This window comes from Erpetoichthys calabaricus, chromosome 4 (genome assembly GCF_900747795.2).
Source record: "Erpetoichthys calabaricus chromosome 4, fErpCal1.3, whole genome shotgun sequence".
Lineage (NCBI taxonomy): Eukaryota > Metazoa > Chordata > Cladistia > Polypteriformes > Polypteridae > Erpetoichthys > Erpetoichthys calabaricus.
Genome location: NC_041397.2, coordinates 255,131,169 through 255,154,803, shown reverse-complemented (window position 1 = coordinate 255,154,803; position 23,635 = coordinate 255,131,169).

Here is a 23,635-nt window from a genome sequence, read left to right as displayed (position 1 = left end):
GAAGGTATGCCCTCTAGCACCCACTCCAGGGACTCCAAAAAGGGTGGGTACTCCAAACTGCTGTTCGGTGCATACACACAAACAACCTGGCTCCAGAGGGGGGCCCTGGTGACCCATGTCCGGTACAAGGGAAAACGCCGTCCAAAGTTTTCATTCATCATAGAAGGTTTGTTTAACCGCTCTTTGTCTCATCCCTCACCTAGGACCAGATTGCCTTGGGTGGCCCTACCACGGCTATAAGGCCACGGACAACAGAGCTCCTAGGATCATTGGGACACGCAAACCCCTCCACCACGATAAGGTGGCGGTTAAAGGAGGGGTGAACAATATACTGACATTGATATTTTAACTTATATTTTAACACTGGGCATCTTGTACGTGTGATGGTACCTTTTTTGATACTGTTAACTGTTATATAGGTTTTTGTTTTTATGTCATTTCTGTTAATATTGTTTGGTCAATTGCTGTGTACCTGAGATAGTAGCATACAAGCAGCAGATCAAGACTCAACTATGTAGTATTGTAATAATAGAAGATGATTCAGGTCTAAGTTTAACTAATTCACAGCTACTCTTGTTTTCTCCTCGTGTTTCTTTTTGGTTTGCTTATCTGATTGTTGGTGTGCCTCCAATAACAGGCAATTAATGTCTCACCTTCCTTCAATTAATGACTTCTTGATACACATTACTCCCGATTTAAAGGTACATCCTCATGTAAACGTAATAAAAAATTATTACAATTGTGGAGCTAAATTAGATCTAAATAAGGGTTGCTGTCACTGCAGTTATTGTAAATGTTATTCATTTTGAGCACATGTAAAAGCCCTGAAATCCATGGATCATATATAGAAAGTAATGAGACACATTAGGAGAATTGTATCTGAAGCATAATTGTCTCTCTGTGACTCATTTTCCAATTACGTAGATAATACAGTAACAGAAGAGCTGATACATGTTATTCATTTTGGACCAGATTTTCCTGATAACCAAACTAATCAAACAGTCACCGAAGTTTATAAAATACTTAGTCAAAGGAAGGCAATATTCATAAAAAATGTCTTATTGCAGTGCAAACTTCACAGCAGAGCACATGCGCTATATAATATGTATTGTTAGCACTCTCATATATGTAGGCAACACCACAAAGCCAGAAGTTCTAATCTTTGTATAAGGGGTTGTCATCAAAGGAGTAACATCTCTTCTAACAAAACTATATTTATATCAGTTTTAGAAAATATAACTGTTGCCATTGCTGGATGGGAATAAGTGCCATGTTTGAAAGCTTACATGCAATACCAGCTAGAGTAGGCCACATATTATCAAAATAGTATTGCCTTTTAAATACAATTCTATTATCAGTGTAAATATGCAAAACATATTTTAACACTGAAAATCTCATAACTTCATAAATCCATTAATGAATTAACATGCTTTGAAATCACACCTGCACAAAACATAAATCTCAAGCACAGGGGACTGCTGTTTGGCTTTACTATACCCCAGAAGTCAATTATACAACCATTCCCATGCAACAGAACATGACCACCCACATCACACAGACCTTTTAGTTATACACTTGCTTTTCAGCAGAAAATGGAACACTGTACACAATATGGTTAAGCACACTACAACATACAACTAAACAGCAATGGCTCATGTATTATTATTCAGATCAGACCAGCCACACAAATAACCTTTATAAAATCATTACTTAAAACAAACTCGACATTGGATAGGCACCTTTAAACTGATCATTTCCCCCTCATCAAAGCAAAGGCAGATACATCTGGTTTTGTGGCAAAATCTTTCTCAAGTGATTAAGTATAACTGTTAAACCAGAAAACTGGTGTATTTCCGCATTGCTTAAATCAAGTTAACTCGGCCATTCTGGGAATGCATTAGCCTTGCACAGTAAAACTAAAAGGACTCCCTTTGAGAAGTAAGATTCATTAATTCATACTGGTCAGGCTACATCTAAATGACAGTTCATTGTTGCACAATACAAGATAAAATTCTATATAGTGCTATCTACTGAGCCCTGAGGTACATAATAAAGAAGAGCAGGTGGCAGTAATTTATAGTGAAGCATTAAATAAAACAAAGGAATATTCCAAATCAGCCTTCAAACCGGACAGCATTTAAAGGCAATTATATTTTTTGCTAAATGAATCCAAAATAGCAAATTGCTTGTTCAGATATAAAATAATTGCCAAATTACTGGAGAAACATAAAACAACATGTGCTAACAACCAACACATGACTATCATGTTCAAGGGGCACTCAATGTTTGGTGATGCACATGTTCTAGTGGATTTGGAAAGTACAATTATGGCATGCTTAACAGATAACAAAAAAACAATTTCCTCAACAATATAGTATACCATCTGGCGAATAATTAATAGAATGAGGATACTGTACACATTTCACAATGTCACTAAACATACAAGTAAAACTCATTACTTTAAAAGAAATTAGTTCATGATTTGATAAAAATAAATGGAACTCACTGTCCAGAATAACCAAGCTTCTTAAGTCTCAGCATTTCTGAGGCTTCAGAGCTCTACTGTTCAATATATACATTAACATTTTTATTGAAATAATATCAGCAATTTTCACAAAAAAAGCCATTTGCAGGATTTCTTTGAATGCAATAGAAGAGATGCCCCATCCAGGGTTTGTTCTGTTAGGCTGCATTCTCTGGGATTTATTTTGTTTTCCCAGTTTTTTTTTCTTCTTTATTGCTTATTTTTCCTTTTTGCTGTTTTGTTGTATTTCAAGTTGTTCAGTATTTTTAATTTGTATCTATTGTTCTAATTTAGTTAATTATCTTATTATTTTGTTTATTAGTTAGATTATTTTGTTTGGTTGGGGGGTGGAGCCTCTAATTATCTGGTAGTTGCTCTGGTTACCTGATGGCTATTTAAGACTTTCTACAACTGCATCATTGCAGTGGCATTAGGTGCTTGCAGTTGTGTTTCAATTTCACTTTTGTTTTTCATTTTTCTGGTCTTTTGACCACTTTGTTGTTTAATGCTTGGTTTTAGGAATTTGGGTGCTTTGGTTTTAGTATTGTAATGTTAGTGCTTATTCTGATGTTTAACTAATTTCTGTTTATTCTTTTGTTCACTTCATTCTTGAAGTGCTTGTTTTGTCATTTTTTAACCTTGTTTAACTAAATAAGGGGAAAAAAAATAAGGTTTTGACTTGGCAAGTTGCATTTGGCCTTCCTCTTAGACCAGTGGTTCTTAACCTTGTTGGAGGTACTGAACCCTACCAGTTTCATATGCACATTCACCGAACCCTTCTTTATTGAAAAATAAAATATGATTTTTTTCAAATTCAAGACATAGGTATATGTTTTACTGGTTTACAAAATGAATCGTGTATTAACATCACTGAGTTCAAAGAACAAAACCAATATAATGCATGAATTCACAACAAATTACATACCTTTTCACAAGGACATAACCTTTTTTAATACTACCACACTGAAATGATTTTAATTTTTAAACTTATGTATTCCAATAATAAACTTATTGTATTATGCTATTTTTATCATTTTAACACACACCCATCACCTAATTTTCACCAGGCTACAATAATAATGAATATTTACTGCAAATCAGTGTGACTTCTGCTGTTGCCTTTGAGAGACCAGTTCAGAAGTGCGTGGCTTCACCTTGGCAATTGCCACTCTCATGTCATTTTCACAACAAAGTCTGTTCCTTTTCTTCGTTTTTATGACGTTGATGGGTACAAAACCAAGAGCAGGCAGAGTGGTCTTTTCATCAAATCTGGCTCTCTTTATCTTGAATTCAGCAAGTGTTGTGTTCTTGTTTTCCCCATCTCCATGTAGGTTAAGGAAGTGTTCTTTTAGTTTTGCCGGTACTAGACTAGAACTGCTTAACTTGGCATTACAAATCATGCAGATAGGACGCTGACTCCCATCACGTTCTGTTATATATGTGAATCCATGTTGTACATATTCGTCCAACCACTTTCTTTTTTTGTTCGACATAGTTAGTATGGATTAAAATATTAAGAAAGAAATCTCACGACATACTATCACTACAGTCACAAGTCGACTACTGAGTGCACCAAATTCCCTGCAGCACCGATTGGCCGAACAATGTAGCGTAATTACTTACAGCTAATGATGACCAAGCGGGGCGTGTCATACAAATCATATGAGTCGGGTGCATGTCTTGACCTTCCGGTGCCGAACCCCTGAGACTGACTCACTGAACCCCTAAGGTTCGATCGAACCCAGGTTAAGAACCACTGTCTTAGACTTAATTCTCAATAATTTCCTGCTTTATGCTGGATGCTACCTGAATATCAACCATAATTCCCTTTGTGAATCTGAACTGAACTAAGCTGATTTGATAATGTCAAGTTGTTTGGGTCATCAAAGGATCTAAACATATTAGACACATATAAACAAAAGACCTGTGTGTTTGTGTGTGTGTATGGAGCAATCCATGTGTGTATGACACATGCATGCACTTTTAAATTTTTCAGCACTTGCATGCAAATGCTGTCGCACAACAATGACATTGCCCTATTGATGCAGATGAAAAGACACAATGTCAGGTCAGGTCAGGTCAGGTTGGGGAGCATGCACTGGTACAGTGCATTGCTGCACCCACCACATGATGAAAAAGTTTGGGATCCTGGTTGGCAACTCCCCAGACAGACATGCAGTCCAGTCCCACCCTCCCTCTATCTGCCCCAGTCAGTTGTTATGTGGGCGTCCCCTTGGCCTGGTCCAACCCCTTGGGTCCTAAAAAATAAGGATCCTGTGGGCCAGATTACCTTTGGGGAATTGCTCCACATGGCTGTAGTGCCGTAACTGACGCTCCCTCATAATGCAGGTAATGTGCCTCATTTGGGACTCCGTGAACAACCACTCATTGGACACAAAGTCAAACCAGCAGTATCCAAGGATTCTCCGAAGAGACACAGTACCAAAGGACTTCAGTCTTTGTCTCAGGTCACTGGTTAGTGTCCATGTCTCACAACCATATAGCAAAACAAGAAGCATCAGGACTCTAAAGACTTGGACCTTCATCCTTTTCCATAGATATTGTGAGTGCCACACACCCCTTTCCAGCGACCTCATAACCCCAACCCCAAAAATGAATGTCTCTGCTGAGATAAGTAAACCTCTCGACAAGGTCGATACTCTCTCCACTGACAGACAGAACATCAAAAGGAAGCAAACACCGTGGCTCAACAACATACAAGTGAAACACCTCAGGAATGGAGGGCAAGGCTTGAAGTTTTCACTAAAAACATTGCTAATATGGAAGTATTTTCTTGAATCAAAGATTAATAGGATTCATATTCCAGCAATACAGCTAAGATATGGTATCGGCAGTGTCTTCTTACAAAGCCAGTGGGGCAGCAAGCACAGGTGGATCCACTTGCCCTGGGTAATTCTTAAGAGTTACCTGACACTTTTCTTCAAGTGCCCCGAAGACCACACGCAGCTAGTCTTGTTTTATTTGTCAATAATTATTAACCGACTAATTATGATAAATATTTGCACAGAGTACTGTCTTCAAAAGGGCAGTGAGTTCAGAAAAAAGAGGTGAGGCCAGGCAAAAGAAAAGAGTCAAGGCAATGTGAGGGTTTAAACCAAAAGCTAAAAAGAGAGAACATCAGAGCCAAATTGTAAATCAAATATTAGAGTCAAAAGACAGGGCTTTGTTTCAATAACCAGTAATTAAAATAACAACTAGAGTGAGTTTCTAGGTTTGGTCCAATCACAGATAAAATATGGTCATTGAGATTATCTTTTAAACCCTTACCAAGTACCCCAATGTCATGAACCTAGAGGCCATGCCCATAGCAACTAAGGCCTACATCAAGACAACTGAAGCCACAAAATGTCTGCCCTCATAGTCTAAACAAAATAGCATTTGAAAAGATGTTAAATAAAAGTCACTTTCTAAACAAAGTCTCCAAACAAGAAAATAAATAAAGAATTAAATTTCCTAAATACATAAACCCTAGAAATGACATGTAGATGATTTTTTTTAGCCTGGAAAATTTCTAAATGAAACTCAATTCATAACAAACAGCTTCTGCAGTTTCTGTATTTTTGCTAAAAAGTATGGATCCTGAATATTTTGTTAAAACTGATTTGGAATGTTAGACCACATAGGAAATATGAACAAAGGATGTGAAGATCAAACGTTAAGTCAGGAAAACATGAACTGGTCAGAATCTCTGTAGTCACAAAAGTCAAAAAGTATAAATGTTATCAAAAAGAAAAGCCAAAGCCTTAAATCAGAATTTACACAGAAACACACTCTATAGATCTTGAAGGATTTATCCACATTCCTAGATCCTAAAAATACTGAGCTGTTTATAAGCTTTTGTGTTGATGACACCGCATAGCACAACTTTCAGGCCGTGCCTTCAAAAGAATCTTGTTTCATTGTTGTAAAGGAGCCAAAAAATGGTAGCACAGATAAATTGAAAACATAAAGTAAAACAAAATAAACAAGATATATCATTTATAAAGAAAGCAACTGTATATGGTGTCACAGGTGGCTGGGGGGGGGCGACTCAGCCGGGACACCACAGAGGACCAGAGGAGAGCTTACACCTCCCCCAGACCACGTGGGGGCGACCGCCCTGGTGGCTATGGGGACCATGGGTACAGAGCTTTGAAGCTCAACCCTGTAAGGGCCAGTGGTCACTGCCAGGGGGTGCCCCAATGCCTTTGGGGCCCTGGACCTCAGCACTTCCGCCACATCCAGAAGTGCTGGGGGGAAGAGGATCAGGGACACCCGGAGTGCTTCCGCGTGCGGAGCTGGTACTTCCGCCACACTGGAGAGTGCTGGAGGAAGCTCATTGGAAGACACCTGGAGTACATCCGGGTGTGTATAAAAGGGGCCGCCTCCCTCCAGTCGATGGCTGGAGTCGGGTGGAAGAGGACGGCGCTCGGAGGAGAGGAGTGGAGGCGGTCAGGAGAAGAGAAAGGCATTGTGTAGAGGGCCTGGACTTTGGGGTGATTGGTGCTGCAGCACTGGGTTGTGCATGATCACTGTTGTACATATTGTTGTAAATAAATGTGTGTTGGGTGACAAAACAATGTCTGCCTGTCTGTGTCCGGTCTGTTCCACACAATAGTAATACTCCAATTAACGAAGTAGATATATTCCAGGACTTTAGTTCATTGTAAGAAACGTCATTATGTGAGGTATATGTACAATATGGGAATATGGATATGTATTGTAACAACCAGGGGTTTTGACTGCCTTCAGTGTCAATGCTGCTGCCACCACCATAGTATTCCTCAGTTGCTTTCATGCTACCCCATGTGTTATCGTTAGCCTTATCCCCAGCTTGAACAAGTTGCTAGCTCTGCCTCAAACTGATCTGCTTTTGTGTCAGATACAACCCCATCTACTTCACTTTCCACAACTTCGAGAGCTAAACCATGTTAGGATACTTAAGGAGACATGTTATCTGCCTTGCACTCATGCCACTGGATTGTATCAGATGAGAAACACCACCTGCTTGCAGATAAGTGCTCTCAGTCCTCTTGGCCACGACTTCTCTTCCAAACACTGCACCGGCTCCTTACATGGCCTTCTCCTAACCCTAATCATGCTGTTACATGACATTTCCTTTTTCCAGATTTTACCCTGCATTTTTAGTTTCTAAAGGTTTTGCTTTACCTTACTGTAACAGACTGAACAGATTTTATGTATTACTTTACAAAAATATATTAAAAACTACATGTGAAATGCTTAAAGTATGCATGATTGTAACTTAGTGATACACTATGCACCATATAAGTGACATGCAGTGACTATTCTGAGTATGGAGGCCATATAGTGATTTCCATGGCACTCTAGCAGTCAAGTATTTGAACTTGCACATGTACCATAAATGTTTTAATGTGACTTCATCAAAAAGGAGTCTTGTTCTCAGAGGATTTGTTAACCGTGTATTACTGTATGTGGAATCTTCCATGTTCGAAACTGTAAATAAAAAATATTTGTATTTATTTAGAAAAACATTTCAGAAGGTTCATAATCACACTGACTGTAAATAAGGTAAATAAAAAACAGTAACAATGAAGATTTTTGATTTTACAGTACTAAAATGTCAATCGATTTGCCATATTTTATTTGAAAGGGCGTGCCAGTTCAACTAAAAATGCAAGATATACTTGGATAATTTTCTGTCTGGGGGGAAGAAAACATTGAACATATACATAAATTAAACATAGTAACAAATAGAAAAGTGTCTGATAATATATGCTCTTTAAATTCCAAATGATTTCAGCTGACAATATCAATATATATTTTTATAACAGATGAAACCAATAATTTCTTAATATAAACATCACTACAATGGTCAGCTTTGAAATGTATTAAGTACACTTTTTAATAAAAGCAAAAAGGAAAAAATCTGTTGATTGCTCACTTTGGTATTCAGTGCCTTTTGAGGCAACGTTAAAATCTTCCAAAGGTGCAGAACATAGTACAACAAAAGCCAGTACATAACACAGAACATAAGACATACCAAAACCTGCAATTTCATTAAAAGCATGTGTCACTGGCAAATAGCACCAATTATCTCAGAACTCTCAAAACGGTTTCTTGTTTCAAATTACTGCAATATCTTGGATTGCTAAGAAGCATTCCATTGTTAGACCTGTCCGTTTTTGTCTTCAGCTATCATTTAGAATATTGATTGCCTGCTGACATTTTTATTTGGATTTAATCTCTCCTTATGAAGCTATACAAAGCATTGCTAAAAGTCATTGTGCAATATGCATACAATGTTTCCTTTCAAGAATTACATTGACCTGGGTACATAGAACAAATTAAAAATCGTTTGCACCTAACACAAAGAAAGTGAGCAAGTGAAACACGTTTACTTATTTCTTATACTCCTGGCAAGGCAATTAAATGTGCCAATCTAATGTGATGTTTAAGTACACTTAAACATAAAATAATAAAGTGCAATAGGACACATTACAGTATTTCATCCAATATGTTCTTTTTCAGTGTCTTTTGCTCATATTAATACATTTTAAAAAGGAAACAGGATAACAACATATATTACAACTATTTAAGTAAAAGGCAGCTTTATTTTAATACTAAAACCATTATTTTCAATACTATATATTCCACATTGCATTAAAGGATAAAAACTCTAGTTTTTAAAAAATATATGTTCTGTATCAGGGGTGCATACTTCAAATATGAAAAAGTCAATCTCTGTGTTATGTACTACCAACACTGCACATGTTTGAAATGCACTCAGCAAATGGGAAGCATCTGAGAATGTTTCATTCTGTCTTTTTGGTGTTTAACCTAAATAATTAGTCTGCAGAAATATTAGGGTACTTCGGTAGAGCTAAAAATCAGTGGATAGCTAAATTGGATCTAGCCATGAAATTTGTTCATCATAATGGAATGCTACTGTATAAATCTTCTGAAACACACCTAAATAAAAAAGATTTACTTTCTGTTTAAACAAAATATCTGAGCACTTTTAAGCACTATACCTTAGTTATAATGGCACAGAAGCCTCTGATCAGTAGCCCGCATACTGAATTGTACTAAATCCAAAATGAACCACGAGTCGGGTTATATTTAAGAGGCCATGTTGCGGTTTTGTATCCTGTTGATAGCTTAATGATTTACCAAAGATTACTTGTTTTTTATTATTTTCTTTACACAATATTTATATTAAGTGCATCCAGGGGTTTTTAGCCTTGGGCCTGCCGTCTCACAGGTTCAGGAGAATCAGTCCAGTCTGGCTAGTCATTGTGAATGTGGATATTCTGTATTTTCTACATAATGGAGTTTATTTTTCGCTGGTAATCTTTTTGCCTTACAGTAGGCTGCTGACAGTCTGGAGGTTCTTAACTGATATCCGATGTAGCTAGGAGAAATTTCAGTTCAAACAAATTGGATTATGAGTATGTCGTGTTATTGTGTTAAAATATCAATACGTTAAGAACATAAAACTAATTGTACAATTTTCTACTAAAGTTTTGTATATGAAAAAATTCAAGTGTTCTTGTTTTGTTTTCTGATGTGTAGCTTAAAATATTCTTGGGTTATGATTAGAATGTCGGTGTTGCAACCGATTTACTCCAAAATGGGCTTGTTAAGCTGTCCATTAAATGATGGGAATTGAGGAGTTCGACTTATTTTAACAGTGTTCAACATTAAACGCATGTTGATGGCACTGCCTCCACAGGTAACAGTGATGCCTGGATCTGCCTGGGCTATATCAGCTGGTTTAAAATAATTTGTAGACTATTATACTTTAAATGTAACATTCACATTAATGGCACAAAGATTTTGTTTAAATACAGAACATACTGTGATTTACTGTATAAGCAAGCCTCACAGTGGTCAATCAGAGGACAGATAAAGAAAGAGAGCCCTGATGATTCTGCATTTAAAGGTAAAGTGATTCTTCTAAAAGATGTCTAGAACAAGAAAACGAGAGGAAAAAAGTATACATATGCATTTGTATTATAGCTGTTTTAGAATTATTACACATCTGTTGATCAATACATATTACAGTTCACATTCCTTATGAACTTGCTTTTACAAAAGACGTATGTTGCTAATTCTGCCTCCTTGCACTGCTAGAAGAATCTATTGAATCAGGAACTGGAAGCTCTAGATGTTTTGCTTCCTTTATAGGAGAGTGGTGGAAACATGGCACACACCTAAAGGTCAATCAAATGTCTCTGGGAGCCAAGTCTGCTCATGAAAGAGCCTGAAATGTCTGAACCTTCCAGTCATGTGATGCCAGATACATATAAGAGATTGTCAATAGAAAGGAAGGACGCCCCTGAGCTCTGAGCTTTCATATTAAACTTAGTATCATTATAGACATTGCTTTCCTGATAAGAAAAGAGAACCCCGCTGTGTGTATTTGGATAGACACTTTTTTATGTTTCAGAAACATGGGTAAATTTAACCTGATTAAACATGGCAAGTTTTAATATATTTTTTGGCTAAGTATTTCTTAACTGTCACAATAGACACACAAAATGAGATTATTATTTAAACTCAATGTGGATAGTTTTAAACTTTGAAATAAAACACAATTAAAAGCACCAATGATCAACAATGTGATTATTTTATTACCTGGGTTAAAAATAATAAGCATCAGTAATTATAAAACTCATAGGAAATCCTTATTTACAATACAAAATAAAAGGAAAGTGAAAAGAAGCATTTCAATTAAATGTTTAAAATGTATAGGCCAGTTAGTCATAGGTTTAAAAAATTTATATAAACTCTAGGCTTTATATTTTAAACTTTGGAAAATGCAAGCTAATGCTGTTAATTTTATTTAAAGTAGAACCACATACAAAAAAAGTCTGCTAACTCTCACCAGCTTTAGAATTCTCAACTGTCTAATAAATGGCATTGTTAACTATTATCTGCTCATAATTACCCCTATCACCGCAAATTTACATGGAATGGGTGATAATCTATGACACATTGGGAAGTGAAAAGAAAGTAAGAAATGCAATTTTTTTTCTCAGAATCTAGGTCATCATCATATACTCTATGTTGTGAATAATTTCCAAGAATATTTTACAACACTAGCAGCCCGCAGAATCATACCTACTAATCCTCAAGCCTGCATATGAATATGAGAAAAATTACTGACACTAAATTTAGTTTAGAATTTCTGATATTTTACCCTTTTCCTGTTCATTGTGTTTTGAATTGACTAGTTCAAGGTTTGAATTACACTTTCTTAGTCACTTGGTATTGGAGAGCAAATGGTTTTCAAATTATGAAAGCAGTATAATGTGAACCTTACATCTGGCAACATTTAAATATTTTCAGTGTTAATAAAAAAAATTTAAGCAAGCTTCAGAAAATTGAAAAATATTCCAGCCATGCATTCCTCGAACCTACCTTATTCCATTTTAGAGTCTTGTGATGCTGAAGACTATCCTAGAACCATTGGAAGCAAGGTAAGAGCAAAGTCTGAACAAGACATGTAAACCCCTAAATCTTGACAGGTACTACTTTCTGGAGGCCACTCAATGATGATTATTTGTACAATTTGCTCGGATATCTATTTGAATCTAAACATTTTCCACCCATCTTAGACTTCATTGCAGCGCCTATTTCTGAAAAATGTATTGTGTTTATTGCTTAGGCATAAAGTGTGGCATGTTAATTTGGATCAGATGTATTATAAATTCATGAGAGTATAAGGTTCTACAATAATTCTTAAACATGATGAAATTAATTACTTATTGAATTATAGTTATGAGTAAAAACATAAAAGTACAACCACACCATGTTTGCAACATGATAAACAGTTGTTTCTTTGTATCGGTAATTTAATAGGAAGACAGATAATGTTTTCTAGCTTCCACACGAACCCCAGCGTTGTAGTAAGTAATCTTTTGCACTATAGTAAAGAAAGAGGGAAAAATACAATGTGATTGTTTCTAACCTAAATTATATGGAATTTAAACACATTATCTATCTATCTATCTATCTATCTATCTATCTATCTATCTATCTATCTATCTATCTATCTATCTATCTATCTATCTATCTATCTATCTATCTATCTATCTATCTATCTATCTATCTATCTATCTACTCTTCTCAACCCATAAAAATCCTGTGAAGCATTTGAGATCAAATGTTTGCCTTTTAGCAACCTATGTGGAAAATGGTTATTCAGCTTTTTAAATTTTAGTTTCTTGCAGTGTCTACTAATAATAGACTTGTATGTGAAACACATACTGTAGCTAAAGTTGAAGCAAAAATGCCTTTTATCTCCCTTCATTTGTAACATTTCTATTTCCTCATTTAGTTACTGTATTTTGGACTGACTGTTTTGCAACAAACTGTGCCGATGCTATCTATCATTTGTCAGAATGATTAATCAACGTTTATGATCTTTAGTTCTATTTGTATTGTGAATCTGTTCCACAATATTTCTATATAGTTTATGTTTCTTTCTTGTCAAAAATCTCCAAATATTTTATCTTAACTTTTATCACAATTACTCTAACCCCTATTATTTAATGTTGTGAGATGTTGTGGATTGTAGTTTAGTTTGCTTTTGAAAATTCCTTAAGGAATTTTTGTCTTAAAAAAACTTAATTAATTACTGTTAGCATTATTATAAATAACAGATTTATGCCCCTTTACTGTTCATAATGTTGGTTATGCTTATGCAATGAAAATTAAATATATGCCATAATATAATATTTTTTTTTTAATTATTAATGCTAAATATATCAAATAGGCTCTCACACTTATTATGATTAGTAACTACTATCTATGTCTATTGCATAAAACTATGAAGGATTTCTAGAAGTCATTCATCCATATTGCCTGTAGGATAGGGCTATGTCCACTGTATTATTCAAACATAGAAAGTACAGTGAATTGTTAAGAGCATGCAACACAGATGAAGTGAAAGTAACACCACCTGTTGTAGAGTAATTACTGCACTGTTGCCAGGTACGATACAGCACAGAGGTAAAAATAAATAAATTAATGAAACTAAAGAAAAAATATGACATGACAGCCAAGTCGAACAGATTTTAGCAAAAGCCAATATGAGCCAAATATCTAGTTTTAGTGATAATTATTGTCAGTGAAAAGTCTTTGAAATTTGTAACACTTTGTTAAGGAAAGTTGGAAATTAAAATAAAAAACACCACCCACAGCAAATACTACACAAATCACAAGTAAACCTATAAACCACCTGTTCAGGAAATAAGTACTAAATATGCCTGGCTGATAAAAGCCATACTGTACAATGACATAGATATATAAGATTCAAAATAAAAAATACCAAGACAAATTTTGCAGCATACCATTATTAAATACAATATTAGAATATTAAGATAAAGATAAAAAATAAAATCCTTTGGAAAAGAAAGTAACTATTCCAATAGATTCAGAACACAAGCAACACACTTTTGTTGAAATGGGCTCTTTGTTTCTGTACCCTATCCATCCATCTATCCATCCATCCATCATCATCAAACATGCTTATTCCACTTCAGAACCTTTGTAAATGTTGATAGTAAAACATGGTTAATAAAGTGGAAACATGGATGGGTACTTCACAGTAATTACAAATATTGTTTTTCCTTTCAATGTTATTTTTCTAATTTTTATTCTGAAATACACATCCTCTATTAAGCTACCATTAAGGTGATTAATGTGCTGCATAATATACTATGTTTCAGTAATTATTACAGTATGACAACATAGCTATATATTGCTTGTCTGATATATAAAAATAATACACTTACAAAAAGTACTAATTAAGTAATTACAGTTAATTGACTTAAGATTTAGGAATGATCAGACAATTTTTTTTTTGCAGAAATAAGCAGGAGACTAGATTTGAATACCAGCTAAGAGTTTCTGAGGAGTTTGGGTGTTCTCCCTAAGTCTCTGTATTTTTCTCCTAGATCACAAAGATGCGAGAGTTTGATCAAATAAGGCTCTAAGTTATTGCTAGTGTTTGAGTGAATGTCTCCCATGATAAGCTGATATTCTGTCTAGGTTTGGTTCCTGGTTTGTACCTAGAATATTTGAAAAAGAATGGATGGATAGATGGATGAATGGATGTATTCTACCTAATCTGTTATTACCGCCCCTCTTCTAAAGCATATAAATAGGGTAAACATATACGTACACAGAACCATATTTAAATTACTGTTTAGTCTCCACTTTCCTCTCCTTTTCTTTCACTCTGTCTTTATAGAGTTTAGGAATACTATGCTTTTGATTACTGCAAGGCTTGTAAGGTTAAATCCATACTACTGCATTTTCATTTAAGATTGGTGTTTTTAAATAAAAATCTATCTCCATCCACACCTGCATTTTCACACTGCTTCCAAAAGTATCTCCGTCCACACTAAAATGACCGAAAACACATAGGATGTAGATATTTACCTATATCAGTGTAAAAATTCTTGAAGGGACTGTAATGCCACCAGCCATGGGATTTATTGCAAAACTGTACTGATCAGTAAATTATTTGCCTTTTTTTGCATTCAAACAGTACAGAGCGCAACTTAGATGCATAGAGGTAAGCAACACAACACAAGTCATGGAAAGCAACTCTTCTGTGTTCCCCGTGTTGAAGTGCTGTAAGGTTTTCTTCAATGACGGATGAGAAATCAGGGAATGAGATGTTGTAATGACCAGGATCCAATGAAGGAAGGGCCTTGTAGTAAACATGAACAAATCAAAACACAATTGCATTCTGCAGTTTCGCCTGTTCACACTAGAATGCTGATGCCTTGCTTTCAGTAGTATGTGTCTCTGGAGAGTGTTTTCAAAAGTCTCAATTTTAGTGAGTTGAAAATGATGGGGTAGTGTAAACAAAAAGTGAAAACGGAGACTAATGTCTAAAATACTGGAATTAATGACGGAGTTGCTTTGGACATTATGCCTGTTGGTTTTACGTAATGAGGGCACCAATATATTCATTGTGGATGCATTCCTATTGCATAGCAATTCCCATGTAACACATGATTTTTTATATTAAATTTAAAAATATGCTATCATTTACAGTATCATGTTCATTTTAGTGAACATCATCAATTAATAGGAACAACATTCATCCATCATTCTTCATGTTTGGCACATTGCAGTAATTACCACAGCTTAATATTGAATCTTGTGTGGTTACGACTTTACATTAATCTGACAACCCAAACAATGAAATACCAACATGCAAACATAAAAATACTTTTAATTTAATTCAGAATTGAGTTGGGCTAGAGCCTACTCCTGGCACATTGGTGACCAGACAACCTTAGGACATAGGTCACCACAGAAAAGTGTTAAATAATCAATGTGAAAATATGGAGATCTATGTGATGGAACCAGATTGTAGTTTACTTAGTCCAAAAACCAGATATGATAATAATAAATTATATTTTCAGAAACTGCTAGTACCCAGTAAAATGTTCTGGCAACTGTCTATTAAAAATGTAGCTTATTTTTGAGACAACTTCTTTTTCAAATGTTTACCACAACCACTTTACCACTCTTACACCACCAGTCCCTCTAATGTTTAACCCTCTTATCCAGTTCAGGGTTTCAGGGACTATTGTTATACTTACAATATATATACTGGTATTTTCAAAGAGGATAGAAGTGATTAAAATTTCCAGAATTACCAACTACAAAAATGCTTAAAAATAATTGCCATTTTTATTTGAATGGTACACATAATGATTTTTCTGTTTTTAATAATTAAAAAGCTTTACCAAAACCACAATTTAAAATGCTTAACTTGTGTAAGGGTTAATAGTAGTAAATTGCACAAAATCACTTCACATAACACCTGGTAAATTGCACATGAAAAATAGACATAATTGGCGAGGCAGTACCACATTTTTTGATGCTTATGCTGACAAGTGCACAAATGTATTTTGTCTGTGTCCCTTGCCCTTTTGTAAATAAAAAGGCTCTGCCTGAGTGTTTTGCGATAACCATCCCAACAAAAAACTACCATATTCATTTGGTTCACAGTCTTAAAAATCAGATAATTGAAAGAAAAAAAACTGGAACATTGCATATTGTTGTTTACTTGGAAATATAAGGTTTCCTAAATAGAGAGTAACTGATAATAAAGATTGTTATTTTATGTGCAAAGTCTTAGCATGTTTACAGTTGCATTAAAAAGCTGATAAATTCAACAATATCAGTATCATGGTGCTCATTTAATTTCCTGCAATTTGACATTTAAAGTAAATCTCTGCCTTTTCAGTGAATCATCCACAGCAATCCTGTTATTGTCCAATGCCCAATTTTGTCTGGAAGCAGAAAAAAATATTTTTACAACCACTTATCATAGTGAAGCAATTGTTAAAGGTTAGAGGACCAGCAATAAATTGCAACATCAAACATAAAAAACACACATTATTTGGCAATGTAGGAAAAATTTAGTCTTTGTCTTAAGCAGTTTTTCCCCATATTCAAAAGTTGCAGTTGGGTTATAAGAAAGCTTGTACATTATGTTTCATAAGTACAGTATATGACTTCTTGAGGTTTTAAAGTGAATTTCCTAAAACTATTAATGCCTCCATATAACCCAGCCACAGGGGATGCACAAACCAGTGTGTTTCTTCGTGCCGGTCCCAAGCCTGGATAAATGGGGAGGGTTAATTCAGGAAGGGCTTCCGGTGTAAAATTTTGCCAAATCAATATGCAGACAACAATTTTGGATGATCCGCTGTGGCAACCCCGAACGGGAGCAGCCAAAAGAAGAAGAAGATTAATGCCTCCATATAAATAATATAAATATCTGTACCAAAATATACATTTCTTTAAGTTTACACGATTTGTGATTTCTTCATTAACACACGTGGTTATGTGTAACATTTATATTGTAGAATCTGCTGCATACGGTATACTGTAGCCTATACTAAGAAGGAGAAGAGTAGTTCAACCACTGTACTGTTATAATAAATATACTTTGATCTTAAGGTACGCTGCTTTGGGGCACTAAATAATATTAGTATTGTTGTTGCTAACAAATATCAATAGCTTGTGTTTCTGTTCAGTCGTTTGTTCAGCAAGTTAGTGTAACTCTGATTCTGTCCATCTTCCCAAGCTCTGGATAATTGTGTTTCTGTTTTGTATGGGTAGATGCTGACATTCAGTGTAAACAGAAGCTGTCTTATACTTTGTTGTTGAATCTCATTTAACCTAATTGAGTTTCTTGGTTTTCCATTTTTGGAGATTCCTTGATTTTACTCCTTGTTTTATACTCCTGGTTTTGACCCTTGCTTACCCTGACTTACACCTGATTATCTCTTTGTATCTAGAACAAAGTATGAGTATGTAACTACATACAATTCTTCAGTCTCAAGATTGGCTTCTAATTAAGTTTAGAGACAAATTTACTTGTATGTAGTTAGATGTGTTAGTGAGTTAAAGAAGTGGATGGATGAGAACTACTTGTATTTGAACACAGACAAAACAGAAATGTTACTTATTGCAGGGAATGATGGTGATCACAACAATATTTTGTCTCATTATTAACAATATTTTGTCTCATTTTTTTAACTCATTATTTAATCAGCCCTCAATCTAGGCGTTGTCTTTGACTCTAGCTCATCATTTAAAGAGCACATTACAAAACTGTCCAAAACATGTTTTTTCCATAATAAAAATTAAAGTGTTTTCTAAATATGCAGGTTAAAAAAAATTAATTCATGCATTTGTTTCTAGTAGGATTCACTACTGCAATGTGGTGTTCACTGGCTGTTCAAATTATTCTTTATACAGCTTTCAGTTAATTCAAAATTCTGCTGGAAACATAATTACAAGAATAAGAAAATATGAGCACATAACTCCAGTTCTTAAATCCTTACACTGGCTCCAGAATAAGTTTAGGACATGTTTCAAAATCCTCCTTTTAACATATAAAGTCTTAAATGGCCAAGGTCTGGCCGTCTTATCTGAACACATCATTACTTACTAACCAGAGCACACATTAAGACCTCAAGATGCTGGTCTGTTTATGATTCCAAGGATTAATAAAATAATAGTGGGAGGTTGAACTTTTAGTTACAAGTCCCCAAAACTGTGGAATGGTCTGTCTTCTACTATAAGAGGTGCCCCTTCATTCTCAGCTTTTAAATCCCAGCTGAAGACTCACTACTTCAGTTTAGCCTACCCAGACTAGAACTGTGTGTACTGCATCGCTGTGGTTAGTCATTAGTACTAAAATATAAGTAATGTGATATTTATGTGATATTTATAAACTGTTACTAACACTCGCCTATTCTGTTTCTCTTCTCAGTACTTACATGTAGCACTTGGTGCCAATGCTCTACTGTCAAGTTGTTTGCCTGCCTATGAAACAGTCATCTCTGATGGAGGAGCACTGGAATCATCAGGTAGAAGGGTCCTTTCATCAGATTAGCTGGCCGAGCACTGACTCAGCTGTGGCATGACCAGTAGTCGGGAGGAGGCTTGTTGGCTGAGGTCTCTAGGACTCTGAACAAATCTCTATCCTCATATGTGATAGTTCCGTATTTAGTTAATGATATAATCTGTTCTTGCATTTTGCTTGTAGTTTGTACTATTGTGTTCCTGATGTGGCAATGACAGATTTGCCATCTATCTCTGTGAAGAGGATTACTTGTGTTCTGTTTTGTGTGTTGTATTTACCCCATTTTTTGACACTCATTGCACACCCAACCTACCTGGAAGGGGGTCTCTCTCTCTCCCTGAATTGATTTTTTTTCCCTACAAAGGTCTTTTTTTCTAACAGTTCTTTCTTGAGTAAAGGCTGGGGGGCTGTCATTCCTTGTGTGATTTTGGGCTATACAAGAAATAAACTATTGTTGTCATAATGACTTCAGATGATGGTTTCATTCACCTCTCATCATGTACAAATTATTAACACTTATACTCCAGAGTCCACGCTGTAATCACGAAAGTTAGGTGTTGTAAAAAATTTACAGATAAATACTAGTGGAATAATTTACCTGACCATAAAAAAGGGTCTCTGTTGAGATAGATAGATAGATAGATAGATAGATAGATAGATAGATAGATAGATAGATAGATAGATAGATAGATAGATAGATAGATAGATAGATAGATAGATAGATAGATAGATAGATAGATAGATAGATGAGTTAAGGCTAAAGTCACTATACCGCTTGTTTGTCATAAAAAGGCAGCTAAAAGAGGTTGGTGTCAGGAAGGGCATCTACAGTAACTATAAATAAATCTTTGCTAAAATATCCCTAAACTGGTTGACAAAGGATAACCCAGAAAATAGATGTTAAACTGACAGAGAAAAAGAAAGAGAGAGAGAGAAAGAAAAAAAACTCTTGGTGAGGTTAGTTACCATATACTGCTTTTAAATAATGTGGCAATCATTGTGGTCAGCTGTCACTTTCAATCTTTTCTTTGTATTCTCTGAGACTATTTGTAATCTTCTTAAAGGATAGCATAACAACAAAAAAAAATGAAAAAGTAGACAAAACAAAGCAACACCTAGGGCTAAGAAAGACTCAAAAGACATACTGTATGAGTAAGTACTTTAATGTAGAATAAGATGTTGTGAATTTTTGCCTTTACCATTGTGCTTAGGAATTCTAAATTGACGTAGTATTAATGACAAAGTGTTTGTGTGACTGTGTCTTGCACTGGTCTGCAGCCCTGGCCAGGGAAAGATCCCACCTTTCACCTAGTGCTACCAGGAAAGAAAGTAAATGAATAGCATGGGTGATGCGCAGTGGCTAAAGTTGTGGATAGCCAAGCATAAAACTGCAGCTGCTTCCAAATGACTTGCAGTTTGACCATGTTAAATATAAGAATTGGGAACAATTGTTGTACCTACTGTAACTCTATATACCATACACAGTAATTTTACTGCAACAGCTCAGACCACTCAGAGTTTAAATATCTTGACTATAGCTCAAACAGTAAAATAATCTTCATATAATAATGCAGTTGCACAAAACTGCATATTGTCAAACACAGCTAAGCATATTTTAGGCCTTCCTTAAATTACTACTGTAATTATCATAACAAGTTAACTGTCATAGCATTTTTAACTAAAATTCCCTTTCACATGTATTTAATTTATACTTGAAACAGAATTACACTAAAAATGATGAAAGCTGTATTTTTTATATGTTATGGTCAATAAGCTTATAATTCTGAACCCATTCACTGTGACGATGCGGGTTCGGCTCCATGCTCCCATCTTCTGTTAGGAAGCCCTTGAACACAACACCGTCGGTAATGTCACCAATGAGCTAGACAGTGAGGCAATAACATTTGAGCAAGGGGATGGTTCAAAAGTGCAAAGTGCTTTTATTAAAACAAGTCAACGAAAACAAAGTACAACAATGTTCAAAGTAAAGTGCTGTGCAGTTCCTTCAAAATCTTCATTAAATAAATAATCCATAAAACGAAACGTGTGGAGGTTAAAATACACAAAACAACAATCCTTTAAAACGAGGTTAAAACGTTCAATAGGAAGCAGTCTTTAAAAACAAACCCGGTGCTCCTTGGTTACCCTGGCGGCTCCCCTGCTACTCCCATCTGGGCTGTTCAACATGAGAGACGCTCTCATTGCAGCTGACCTTCCATCTACTTCTGCTACTGCTACTGTCAGTCGCCTTTCCGATCCTTGGCTCCGGTCGGCTCCCCCTGACAGTGACCTGGGAAATCCTTCCAACGGCCAAGGCTCTCACGTGGAGGATACCACGTTCCCAAGTCCTGACTCCCGCGGTCATCCATGGAGAATCATCTACATTCCAGTCACTCCCGTCCTTCATAAAACTCTGCGGGAGCAACAACAACTACTACGCCTGGGATGTCGGCCTAACACCCAGGTTGCCTATTCAGCTGCTGCGAGCCTGTTCATGCTCGCTCACTCACTCGCATCGGCGCACTCTCTCTCTTGCTTGCTTCCTGCTTTCTTCTACAACCTCCCGTTCATATTCCTTTCTTTTCTTTTCTTGTTCACCCCTAACCGTCTCGGGCTTCTCTATATATGTAGAGAGGACATGGCAGCTGCAGCCCATTAGCCACAGGAACAATCATGGATGCGGGCAGTCTCTCACCTGTGCATTTAGGTGAGATATGCCCACACCGCAGATCGCCCTGTGGCTCGCTACAGTCACCATGCCCCCTCCTAAGCCGCGAGCGTGGTGATTATTTATTTAAATAAAACTGCTGGCCTTTGCTGGGAGAGCTGTGGACCCATAACACCATATTCACTTACTCTTAATAAGGACATCAGACCTAAATACATTAATAAATATAGTTCTGGACATGGAAACCTCAGGTGTATTGGTTTCTGCAAAGTGGTTTCTGAGGATTTTGGCGGTAGCTATTTTTCAATTATTACAATAAGATAGATAGATAGATAGATAGATAGATAGATAGATAGATAGATAGATAGATAGATAGATAGATAGATAGATAGATAGATAGATAGATAGATAGATATTGTATTAATCTCAAGGGGAAATTCACATACTCCAGCAGCACCTTACTGATAAAGAAAATGTTAAATTAAAGAGTGATAACAAAGCAGGTAAAACAGACAATAACTTTGTATAATGTTAACGTTTACCCCCCCGGGTGGAACTGAAGAGTCGCATAGTGTGGGGGAGGAACGATCTCCTCAGTCTGTCAGTGGAGCAGGAAAGTGACAGCAGTCTGTCGCTGAAGCTGCCCCTCTATCTGGAGATGATACTGTTTAGTGGATGCAGTGGATTCTCCATTATTGACAGGAGCCTGCTCAGCGCCCGTCGCTCTGCCACAGATGTCAAACTGTCCAGCTCTGTGCCTACAATTGAGCCTGCCTTCCTCAACAGTTTGTCCAGGCGTGAGGCGTCTCTCTTCTTTATGCTGCCTCCCCAGCACACCACCGCGTAGAAGAGGGCACTTGCCACAACCGCCTGAAAGAACATCTGCAGCATCTTATTGCAGATGTTGAAGGACACCAGACTTCTAAAGAAGTATAGCCGGCTCTGTCCTCTCTTGCTCAGAGAATCAGTATTGGCAGTCCAGTCCAAATTATCATCCAGCTGCACTCCCAGGTATTTATAGGTCTGCACCCTCTCCATACAGTCACCTCTGATGATCACGGGGCCCATGAGGGGCCTGCGCCTCCTAAAATCCACCACCAGCTCCTTGGTTTTGCTGGTGTTCAGTTGTAGGTGGTTTGAGTCGCACCATTTAACAAAGTCCTTGATTAGGTCCCTATACTCCTCCTCCTGCCCACTCCTGATGCAGCCCACGATAGCAGTGTCGTCGGCGAACTTTTGCACATGGCAGGACTCCAAGTTGTATTGAAAGTCCGATGTATATAGGCTGAACAGGACCGGAGAAAGTACAGTCCCCTGCGGCGCTCCTGTGTTGCTGACCACAATGTCAGACCTGCAGTTCCCGAGACGCACATACTGAGGTCTGTCTTTAAGATAGTCCACGATCCATGCCACCAGGCTTGTTAAGGCCTGGAAGATGTATCATTTATGACATGAACATTGTGTTGGGGCCATTTCCAAATATTCTTGTATGTATGCAGACCTCTCCTTTCATTTGCTTACTTAATTAATGTTATCTGACTTTAATGCCACAAAATATATACAATGGAATGCTGGTGCCTGGTCTTTCTCCATTTGCAGCAGAGCATTGTCATCATCTGACAAAATATAGCCATATACATTTAAATGCCAAGTGAGACTCTCATAACCACCTGCTGCTTGGAAAAATATACTGGCTATGAGTTTTCTAAATTGGAACAGCAACACGTCATGTTTAGAATCAACTAACTTTGAGTTGAATAAGGACAAGCCACAAACAGAACACACAGACAACACACACTACAGATTGTAAGATGTGTACTGTAAGTCTGGTAGTAGTGGTGCTAACTTGAATGTGGTCAGGCGTTTGCTGCTCAGTGCAAGGCAAGCAAAGAGTGTTTAGTGGAGGTTAGCTGGAGTGAAGGTCTATTTTTGTAGTGTCAGATAGTTATGAAACTGCCTGAGTGTCAAAAATAAGGTGTCTTCCTCAATTAGTGAGACCCACAAAGGCAATGCAGTTTACTTCCCTACAATTTTGTGATTTTGTGTTCCT